This window comes from Scomber scombrus, chromosome 18 (assembly GCF_963691925.1).
Source record: "Scomber scombrus chromosome 18, fScoSco1.1, whole genome shotgun sequence".
In the NCBI taxonomy this organism is placed as follows: Eukaryota; Metazoa; Chordata; class Actinopteri; order Scombriformes; family Scombridae; genus Scomber; species Scomber scombrus.
Genome location: NC_084987.1, coordinates 14085601 through 14096647, shown reverse-complemented (window position 1 = coordinate 14096647; position 11047 = coordinate 14085601). Strand labels below are relative to the sequence as shown.

The window sequence follows — 11047 nt, the reverse complement described above, 5'->3', positions numbered from 1 at the left end:
TAGTCCAGGAAAGAGAATGGGAAGTGGAGCTATAATTATGCTGCATAATGAACTCATCCATTCAGTAGTTGACGTGTGTTTGTGTGCATTTTTGCAAACTCATGGGAGAAGTGGCCAAGCTTCTTACAACAGTGTAGCTACATGGACATGCATGTAGGTGTATGTCTGACTTGTGCTCTGTCCTTAACATCATCGCGGCCACTTAAACAATTTCCAACATGATAAATAAGCAAATGTTTATGTGTTATACAAAAGCATTAGATTCTCTTTGCTACATCTGTTAGTGAACCACCACCCAAAACAAACTTTTATAAGAGTGTTTAATGTGTGCTTTCAGTGAATGAGAAGTCTTGGAATTTTTCCTTAAGAGCAGTGAGCTGGAGGCAAAATGGAAATAAAGATTATGATTGAAAACATTCAGGTTAAGGTAGTAAGTGGATTTAGACTCATGGGTCTAAGTCTAACAGCTAAGGCATGGCCTGCGAACCCACACAATAAACAGGCTGACCACCCATGAGTTTTATAGGTCGGATGCTGGTAGGGAATTGATACAGCATGCACGTACTCACACCCATGCCCACTAACAAAACCAAGCACATACCTGGGAGCTGTTGTGCAAGATCCCACACTAACAACACAAACACATAAAACAGCACCACTCCTGTCATGCAGGCCCTATTACATCAATTTTCTCTGAGAGAACAAGCTTCCTGGTGAAATAACAGGAGAAATAATGCACCTCCTGGAGGCCAATATAGCTAAACTTCTTAGTCCCTCAATCCGACATATTTCCTGAATTTTTGAATGTTCATTAACCCGCAGTAATATACACACACTTTAGGTTGTCATAGGGGTTCCATCTCTTTTAGCTTCTCATTTGCGAAAAAAGAAAAAAGGTAAGATGGAGAAGACAATGGATGGAACTAAACTGTGAGCATATGCGTGCATACTGGAGTGACTCCTGGTAAAAAGACAGATGATGTCAGATAAAAATAATGGTTACAGCTGAAAGAATGCATGCATGTTTCTGTACTTCTCTCCGTCCAGGCATCTGCAAATGTTCATGTATTTCAATAAGAATAGGAGAGAAATCAGTCAGCATATATACAGTACCAGTCAAAAGTTTGGACACACTTTCTCATTCAAGTCAATGGGAAGGTGTATCTGAACTTTCGACTGGTACTGTATACATGTGTGTGTGTGTGTGTGTGTGTGTGTTTTTTCTCCTTTCCTTCCATAAAAACAACTCCTCTTTTCTTTTCTGCACTTTAAAAGAAACTTGGTCCCTGGCTGAGAGCCAAATTTGATGCTCACACTCAGTCTGAGCTGCTCAATGGCCCCTATTGTAGCTCCAAGGGACCTTTTTTGCAATTATAAACCAAAACATTTTTTTTTTAATTCCACACAGAATTACTTCAGTAAATGGTGTTTAAAAAAAAATGTTCCACTCAATTTCTTTGTTACTAATTTTTTTCTAAATCCAGGGTTACGAGTAAGCAGCTAAGAACAATGTGTTGAAGCACAGGGTCATGAGGCTGCAAGTAGCGTATTTACAGTCAGAAGTTGGAGGCATGAAATTAACTACGCAAAAATCATAAGATGAAGCATTAAACTCATCATAAACCAAAAAATTGATGGCATACAAGTAACTGAATGATATTTTCCATATTTCTTCCATAACAAATTATAATCTTTATGGCCTAAGGAGAAAGATCTTCATTATTCCTGAGCTACATTCGGTTTCTGTGATGTGGTAACATGCTAATGAACACGTGCCTGTGATTTTTTTTTTTTAAAAAGAAAAAAAAGAAAAAAGAATAGCAGCAATACAGAGTAAAAAGCATAGGACTAGAAGAGCTGAGTAGAGAAAACACACCACCACTTTGTTTTTGGAACATGGTTCTCTGGCTCCAGTTGTTGGCCTTCAGCTCGTTTCCCTACTCTCTCCAACTCTCCAGCCCCACGTCCCACCTTCCCTCCCTCTAAATCTTTCTGAAGTACTAATAACAGATGATGGGTGGTGTGCCACTAGTTCCTCTCTTGCCGTACAGCTGCCAGGCTGTGCCAGCAGATGGCCCAGATGCTGATCTGACAAAAAGGCCATGAGAGGAAAGAGGAGAAGCAAGAGAGAAAGAAAAACAGGAAAAGAAAGCAAAAGGAAGAACTTTATTCTGGTTAGTTCTTGGCAAAATACATTAGCAGGCACACATGCAATTCATTTCACATGCTGTTCGGTAGATTATTAGATATAGAAACAAATGGCAGTATGATTTCCCCAGTGCAGATATTTTCTTCCACCCTAGTCTTGTCATTCTTGTCTTTTTTAGTCATCATCATTCCTCTCAGTAGGATATAGACTAAACCTCCATATCCTTTCATACTGGAGAAAGACAATGTAAACTACCACAATTGGGGTAAGTCAGAGATATAAGTTGGTTATAAAAGGTTTGAGTCTATATATGGCCAGCGTGCAAATGGCCACATCCATTCTTGAGTGCCCCAACATGCACGCTTGATTGTGTTGTTGAGGTTACATTCAAGGCTCCAGGCGCAAATATTAATGTTGTGCAGGGTTGGAGTGTCTAGCTTCACATGTTTGCAGAGAAACTCTGCCACAGCTTAAGATCTAAATACACTATAGGCTGTTCTTTTCTTTTATCTTGGAGTGTTATTTTATCCACTTGTCTATTGTGAATTTTTAACTTCTTGTCCAGAGTAAAGGGGGAATGCATATTCTAAAATTACAAAACTTTGTCATGATGTGGTATTACTCCTTAAGTCGAATTCTTATGGAGGGATAATGATTGGCAAGGTGAGAAACTCCAAAGCACACTACAGTAGCCCTTCAGGAAGCTCTGAGTTTGTAGGACACGATACCGGCTGGGTTTAAGCAGGGGCACATGAACTGAAAAGCTTATCCCTCTTTGGAAATGTACTGACCAGAGGCACTGAGGGAGGCAGTTGTGGGGTAGTTAAATGTGAATGTGTGTGTGTGTGTGTGTGTGTCTATGAGAGTCCGACAGACAGCACCCTAGTCTGAAATTAGAGAACACCTAAACAGAATCGCCTGCCACTACGGTTGGGTATCAAGAGCCAGCATGAAATCGGTACCTGTTTCTGACTGATGAGTACTGAAATACTGAATACGGTATTTGTGTAACGTTAATTGATTCTAGATGGCACAGATGACAGTAATGCATCTTAACGCTGGTTGATACCCACCATATAATGATAAGAAAAAAAGAAGAAGATAGTGCTGTACACCCAGCACAGGCTGAGGAAACAACCGCCTTCCAGTTGGAGCCTGAGATGGAGAAAGGAGTACGAGAGCTGCCCAGGGAAGGAGAGACTTGCCTGTGCTCGTCGGGCTCTGAGATAACGTTATCTTCTGCCTTCTGCTGGCGAATTTACAGTTCAAAGCAACTTAAAGGGATATAGTCTTTTTATGTATTTCATATTCGTTTTATGATGATCTGGTGTTGGCAAAAAATGTTAAGGGGCACTAGATTACCATGATATCGCTAAGTAGTTAGCATTAGCTCAGAGGGCTAACTTGGCTTGTTTACTGTGTTCAATGAATGTTGCTTTTTTTTGTAGTTATTCACTCAGGATACAGCACTGGTTTTAAGCACTTCTAGTTTAACTACTGTGTTGTTAAAAATAAAAAAAAGTATTGTTAAGTATTGGTATTAATACCTGACTACCTGTCATCCTAGAAAGCAAACCCAAATTTGCTTCTAATTTCAAAGGAATGGAGGGACAGTGGGTAGGCGAATTTAATTTAATCAGAAAAAACATAAGCGAATGAGTAATATGGTATTAATAAAGATGACTGGAGGCAGCAGTGGATGGAAAGGAGATCACTGAGTGCGAGAGGGGTGCAGGAGGGGGTAATATACTGATGCAAATCGGTAAAAACTGTTCCATAATCAAGCATGTGAACAGAGTCTGTTGAATCCAAATAAGATCCATAAAACTGGCAGATTAAGAAAGTAGTTCAAGCATATACCTATTGTTTAAACTAATCACATCCAGTTATTCTAGAGTAAGCACATCTAAGAGCAGTTAAGTTTTACTGGCAGGAGGACACAATTTCTTGGCTCTTTTTTTTTCTCGGAGTTAAAAATAGCTAAATATTATATACTAAATATTTGAATGCAAATGTACAGCTCAGTGATGAAAAATAATTACATTTGTCATTTGTAGTTCCTTGAATTCAACAACTAGAGCACACAATTAAAAACAAAATAAAAAGATGTAGTGCCGAGGTAACCTTTTATAAAGTCTCACTAGGTAAGAGATGTCTTTTTGTCAGCTAGCCCTGAGCAAGGTTATTTACCTCATATGGCCTTTGCAAGAAAACAGCTGTGATGGGAAGTCCTGAGCAGCTGTTCATGGAGCTAGTACTTAGAAACACCAAGAGGCATATGAAGGCTCCAATTTTAAAACGCAGTGGTGAATTCCAGCGATTGTCACCAATAGTTAAAGTTGCAATACTAGCGTTTGGCCATCCTCAGGCTTCATACAATGCCTTCTTGTTTGTAGGGATACCAAAACCTCAATACTGCTAACCATAATCATCTCCAGACAAAAGGAAAAAGAAAACAAGACAAGTGACAGTAACTGGGAGCTGTCATCATTTCTGGGTTGTCTAAAAATCACCCTTTGGTCACAGCTGTGGTTACCATTTCAATGCATCTTTTATCACACACATTATTAATGTGCTGAGAATTGGGAAAGCAAAAGAGTCATGGCCAAGAGAGACTAAAAAACCAAATGTTAATTTCACTGTGATTATCCTTCACTTCTGGCCTGAGGGTACGCAGAGAGACCTACAATGGCCTCAGTCTCATACTCACAATTAATACACTGTTTACACACCAATTGCAGACAAACACATCAAAGTGAACTGATATCAAATCTCATCCAATATCTAGATTATCACTACAACTGTGATGTATTCACTAAAAAAAGCTTTTAAGAGAAATGACTTCACAGCATCTTTGTCTGCTTGGAATAGAAAATAAACAAATTATCATCAACAATTAATACAATTAAATTACCACGGTGGGGGGGAATGAAGTCACCCATGCATTCATGTGTAGGTGGGGGGCAGCAGCAGGAGAGGATGATCTTGACACAGCCTGCTTGGCTGAGTCCCCAGTGCTGATCAAAACAATATTCCTCAGTGCATTACTTCATCTCAGCAGATCAGCAGAGTTTCAGCTGACCCAGCAGAAGAAACATATGATACACATACACGCACATGCGCGCGCGTGCGTACACACACACACACACACACACACACACACACACACACACACACACACACACACACACACACACACACACACACACACACACACACACACACACACACACACACACACACACACAGAGACAGAGACAGAGACAGAGAGAGAGAGAGAGAGAGAGAGAGAGAGAGAGAGAGAGAGAGAGAGAGAGAGAGAGAGAGAGAGACCTGCAGTTCAAATGAGGCTTAAGGAGGAATCAAAGGTTGTTTGTGACATGCTGTAAAAAGTTATGTGGTATTAAGTTCAAGCCAGGTAAGCAGTTGCTCAGTCTGGCATGCTATGGCATTATTTCCTGTATATTAATCTAACTGCGTTGGCTCCCTGCGGTTGTAAAAATGCACCCGTGGCTAAATATAGAAAAAAACCCATAACAACTACAGTGGAAATTACAGCTTTTAAATCATGACCTAGATATTTAAATAAGAGCCAAAAAGGCATCTGCAGCATGTATTAGAAGTGATTTTGAATTTAGCCTGGGGGTTATTTGACATGAAAAGAACCAGAATTACAACCCGAATACCCCAGATCAACAACTAAATTAAAACAATCTCTCACATGCTCATAGGTTTCTTATTCTAACAGAAGGGAAAAGGTTTGGCAAACCTAGTGGCTGGTTTGACTTTCCATTCTGCTTCTTCAGTTTCTTTTACATTCTTCCATTTCTTCTTTCCCCACACATACAGAAACGTTTAAGAGATAAAACCTGCAGCAAAAACAAAGTAGCAGAAGCATAACATCCATAACTTGAGTAGCACACTGACAGCAGGCCAGCCAGCTGAGGCTTTGGGGGTCAAGCATCCAGGCCTCTGATACATCCCCCTTAAGACACCAGCAGACATTCATCAAACACTTCTGTGTACACATCCTGCACAGACGTTCAAACTCTACTTGCATCATGGCAGTGCTGCTTGTGCACATCTGCAGATTCCACATTGTTTGTGGCTGGAGCTCCTGTGTAACGTCAAACTGAGCTGAGCCACAGCTGTGATGTGGGTGGGCATATTATTGGTATGCGCAAGTAAAGAGAAAAGAAACATTCCACTCGATTTAATCACTCTACCAACAACAAATGCAAAAAAGTAGACCTTGAATTTTGGAAATATAATAAAACCACCTCCAAAGAAATGTTGTATAGGTTGGCAGGTGTGGAATATGACATATTATTGAAATTTGACTTTTATTCTACCACATTGGAGCACTGTGTGTGTGTGTGTGTGTGTGTGTGTGTGTGTGTGTGTCTATGTGTGTGTGTCTATGTGTGTGTGTGTGTGTGTGTGTGTGTGTGTGTGTGTGTGTGTGTGTGTGTGTGTGTGTCTGTGTGTGTGTGTGTGTGTGTGTGTGTCTGTGTGTGTGTGTGTGTGTTGAGTGGAGGGTGGTGACAGGCACGGATTATTTGTCGGTAATCCTTTTCATCACAGTAGGTGCTCCTGGTGCCCTGTGGTAGACAGCATGATTTACATACATCTCTTACAGGATTGGAATCACTCCACACATGTTTAAGTGGATTAACCAAGTGTCATGCATTGTTTTCATGGCTAGAAAAATCATGCAGATCTGTTCCTTAAATGTTTTTTTTGGATCATACAAGAGACTGACCAGTTAAAAGATGTGTTAAAATGTGTTAAACTGTGTGCACATGTGTGTTCTGGCACAATGACTGACTTCAGTAATCCGCATCAGACAAGGCTAATTCCATTTCCCCCAAACACACATCGAGCCCAAACATAAATCTTCGCTGGCAGAACATAAAGGCCATCTCAAACATCCTGCTGCCACAGGGCTTAGTCCAACTGACCCTTGACCCCTACCTGCGAACTCTAACCCTACAGCAATGGGCCATCAACTTCCGGCCAACAAACACCTGTTTGTTCCCAACTGCTAATAACACTCAAAGGGAAGGGTGTGTTTGGGATTGAGTCATTACACTCAAACACACACAAAATGCAGATCTGCTAATCCTGTCCACAGGGAGGGTCTGGACAGTCACAAGTGTCTGAGTGCTGATTAGTAGTGAGCTTGTGAATGAGTACCAGACCAGGATAAGGCTGATTTTTACAGGCTGTTGTCTGGTAATTAGGGTGCTGGTTTACATATCTAAACCAGTCAGCAGTAAAGAAGAACAAAGACACACAGATGTCATTTTATAGGTCTGTAGTCAACAGTGTTTTAAGCCTATTTATACATACACTTGTCTTTGAGGTAAACTATGACAGGATTATTCAAATTCAGCATGGGCAATCTCCCCACTTAACATTCTAACATGAAATTAGCATTAATTAATAAAAAGGTGCCCAGGTCACCAAGTAATACACACACCTATACACAGGCGCATGTGCACACGCACAAATGCACACACACACACACACACACACACACGTGCGCGCGCACACACACACACACACTTCTACGCTCTAGTTTTATTTTATTTTTTTATTTTTACTATTATTATAATTTGCTTTATTTTTTATTGGTAATTATTATTTTTTTGCTATTTCATAGTTACTTGTTTTTAATCTAACTTGTGAATTCTGCATAATATAGGTAGAGGCCCTGTATAAGCCCTTTTGGGTTTCTTGCCGCTACCTTGCACCTTCCTTTGGTTATTATCTCTTTAGTTTTTGCTTTTTTGTCTCGTCATTAAGCAAAATAAAAAACTTCAAACTTCAAACATCAATTGCCCAACGGTTTCCCAACATCACATACAATTTCAGACTGGATGTGAACCACATCAGCAATGGACTCAGCCCAAACTCTCCAGGACAAGAAAAAAATAACTGCCAAAAATGCACTGTATTTTGGCAACAGCAGGGTGCAACTTGTGCAACTGGTGCATTTAAGTAGGCAAATTGAACTAAACACTTTTAGATTTTGACTTTAGTCGGCTGTCAAACTGCAAATATTTTTCCACAACAACTGACCAGATTAAATTCTTTTCTAAACAGTTATGTTTGCTTTTTGTTGCCTTTACTCAACATGTTCATTTAACTCATGAATGTAATGCTTTTGTCAACTGACTTTCAGATCTAACTGAGCTAACTCCTTACCACCAGGAGAGTCTTCACATTTTTTGTGAATAAAAACACATAACTTTCAAATAATGTAAAAGTAAAAGTGGACTATATATTCACTGCAATTAAGTATATAAAGCAATATTTAAGATTCTAAGTTGATTTTCACACTGAACTAACAAATATGAAAGCATTAGCTCAAGCCAAGGATTTATGGTAAATGGCAGGCAGTAATTTAAAGTATACACAATTTGTAGTTCATGAGCTAAAACATGCAAACCACCAGAATGATCCTTTTAAGTACAGTATGGCCTGAGCTTGCAGCCACAGCCGACCTCTGTCCAGTGCAGTTGCAGGGACAGATGCCAAAAGCCACTTACAGCCCGCAACAGTCCAGGGCTTGGCCGGGGTTGGAGAGGGCATTTCCTGATGTGAGAGGGTGGTGTGCCAGACTGGGTGGTGCTACAGTCACTACAGCGCAGTGAGAAACGAGCTACCACACAAGATAAACATAAACAGGGACACCCGCTGGGCAGCCTGACGCCGCGTGCCTGTGTGGGTGCCTGCCAGCCCGGGCTGTGGCCAGGGGGTGTGGGCACAGTGGCCGAACACCCTGGTAGGCACCCCAAGTCGATGGGTTCACCCCAGTGGAAAGTCTGCATCAGCCCGCATGGAGACCACTGCAGCTAGGAGAAGGTAACGATTCACCAGACCCCCCCAATAATGTAGCCATCACTTCCCGAGCGACCACAAGCTAAATGTATCCTCCATGCACAGCAGAAAATAGCATAACTGTGGGCAGGGAGAGAGAGGAGGGAGACGAGTTGGGGGAAACTGATATAAAGACATAAAAGTATATTTTTTAGATGGACAAGTGAGAGGTGATGAATAGAGAAATTAGGATTGGAATGACCAAAGAGTAAACCACTTAATAAAACTAAGGAATTATTATTGGAGATAAGGAAAAAGACATCAAGACAGGAGGAAAGGGGGATGAGGGGTGGAGAGGGTCTGAAAGATAGATGGAGTACTCAAGAAAAAGAGTACAGCAGACAGAGATGAAGAGAGGGAGGGGGTCTTTCTAGTTCAACCACCGCATATTTTCCCTCGTAAGGGATATAATTTACAAAAACCAACTAAAAAGGTCAGGAGCAAAGCATGCGGTGCCAACTCCATCTCAGCAGCCAACATATACTTTTTTCTTCCTTTCTCTGTCTGTCTCTCATTCTTTCTGTCCCTGTCTTTATCTGTCTTTCAGCCACTCTAAGCATCTCATCAATTTCATAGAATTTCTTCGTAGAATAATATTTATTTATATGGGACTTACTCCAAACTCTGGATAGGTCGGGAGATGTTCGTGTGTGTTATTCAAAGGTCGTATGTCTTTTAACAGTCTCGCTTTTTGCCACGTGTGGTTGGCAGGCGGCAGTGTTCCACTCCAGTTTCACTGTCTCACATTCATGGTCAAAATGCAAAGAGGTGAAGAGATGTGAAGGGAAAAAAATGAGTATAACACATAAGGTGCAATGGGTGTGGTATTGCATACAAATCAGGGAAATGAAGGATTTAAAGATATAAAGGCTTTGTCTTAAAGAGAAAACAGAAGCATGCTGTTACCTTAACTGAGCTAAAGTGATTTAGTTTTAAGGTGTCAGTATGCTTCCAAAGAACTGCTTGTCAGATCGTCAAAGAGCATCTGAAACCAATTCTACCTTTTCAGGGTAGAATTATAAAAAATTAAGAATTACGGAATTAATATGATCCCTTTGTGTACTATTCATCATGTTGAATGGTGTAAAGACTTTTGACTTTAGATGTGGTCAGACAACACGTCGTGCAAAGTGGAGGAAAGTAAAAAAGCCTGATCTCTGTTCTCCATCACTCCAAAATGGCTTCCAAATGCAAAAAAAGCATACAATTTTAGACTGGATAGTATTTGTCATACAGTAAGACATATTGCAACAGTCATATGGAAGTCATATGGAAGATGTCATGTGTTTCAACAAATAATTACAACAGTCAAAAAACGTTTTAATGTTTTCTAAAAATGACAAGGTGAAATGGTGTGGAGAGGTTGTGGTTTTTGTCAGAGAAAGGAGCAAGCAGGGAGTGAAAAATAAAAACCTGTAGAACAACATAAAAGTCCCAAAATTACTATACTGCTCATAAATCTTGACCTCTTCCTCTAACCACCACTGAACAGAGTAGCAGTGTCATTCCCGTAGGCCAGTAGGCTGGGTCAGGTCAGCTGTTCACCACTTAGTTCAAAGGATAAAGACATCTGTTGACAAAAGACTGGTATTGACTGTGCAGATGACTGAATACACGCATGTGTTGGTTTGAAAAGTAGTAGTAGCTTTATCTTTTAGATTATTTTTGAGGCATTTTTGCCTTCATTGAATAGTGGGCAATGAGGAGGCAGACAGGAAACAAGGGGAGACAGAGATGGGTATGACATGCAACAAAAGTCCCTGGCTGCAATCAAACAAAGGACATTGTGGTTACGTGGCATGTGCATTAACCATTCGGCTACCGGGGCGCTCTGACTTTAGCTTTTGTGAGTGTGCAGCCTGTCAGCTCACAGCTGTGAGTCCCCACAGCTTCACAGCAGCAGTGGAGCATGGATGGTCCATGAAGGCCAGGATGTGTAGAGAACAGTAAAGAATAATACTGTTTATCACCATTCGTCCATCAAGTTGGTGTTTTTTCAGTCCAGTGCTAATG

The 11047-nt window shown here is 40.7% G+C and overlaps 1 protein-coding gene across 1 annotated transcript in view; it reads right to left on the bottom strand.

Moving 5' to 3' along the window:
- coro7 (coronin 7) overlaps window positions 1-11047 on the bottom strand; it is a 106493-nt gene that overhangs the window by 52905 nt on the left and 42541 nt on the right. The gene's annotated exons all lie outside the window — the stretch shown is intronic.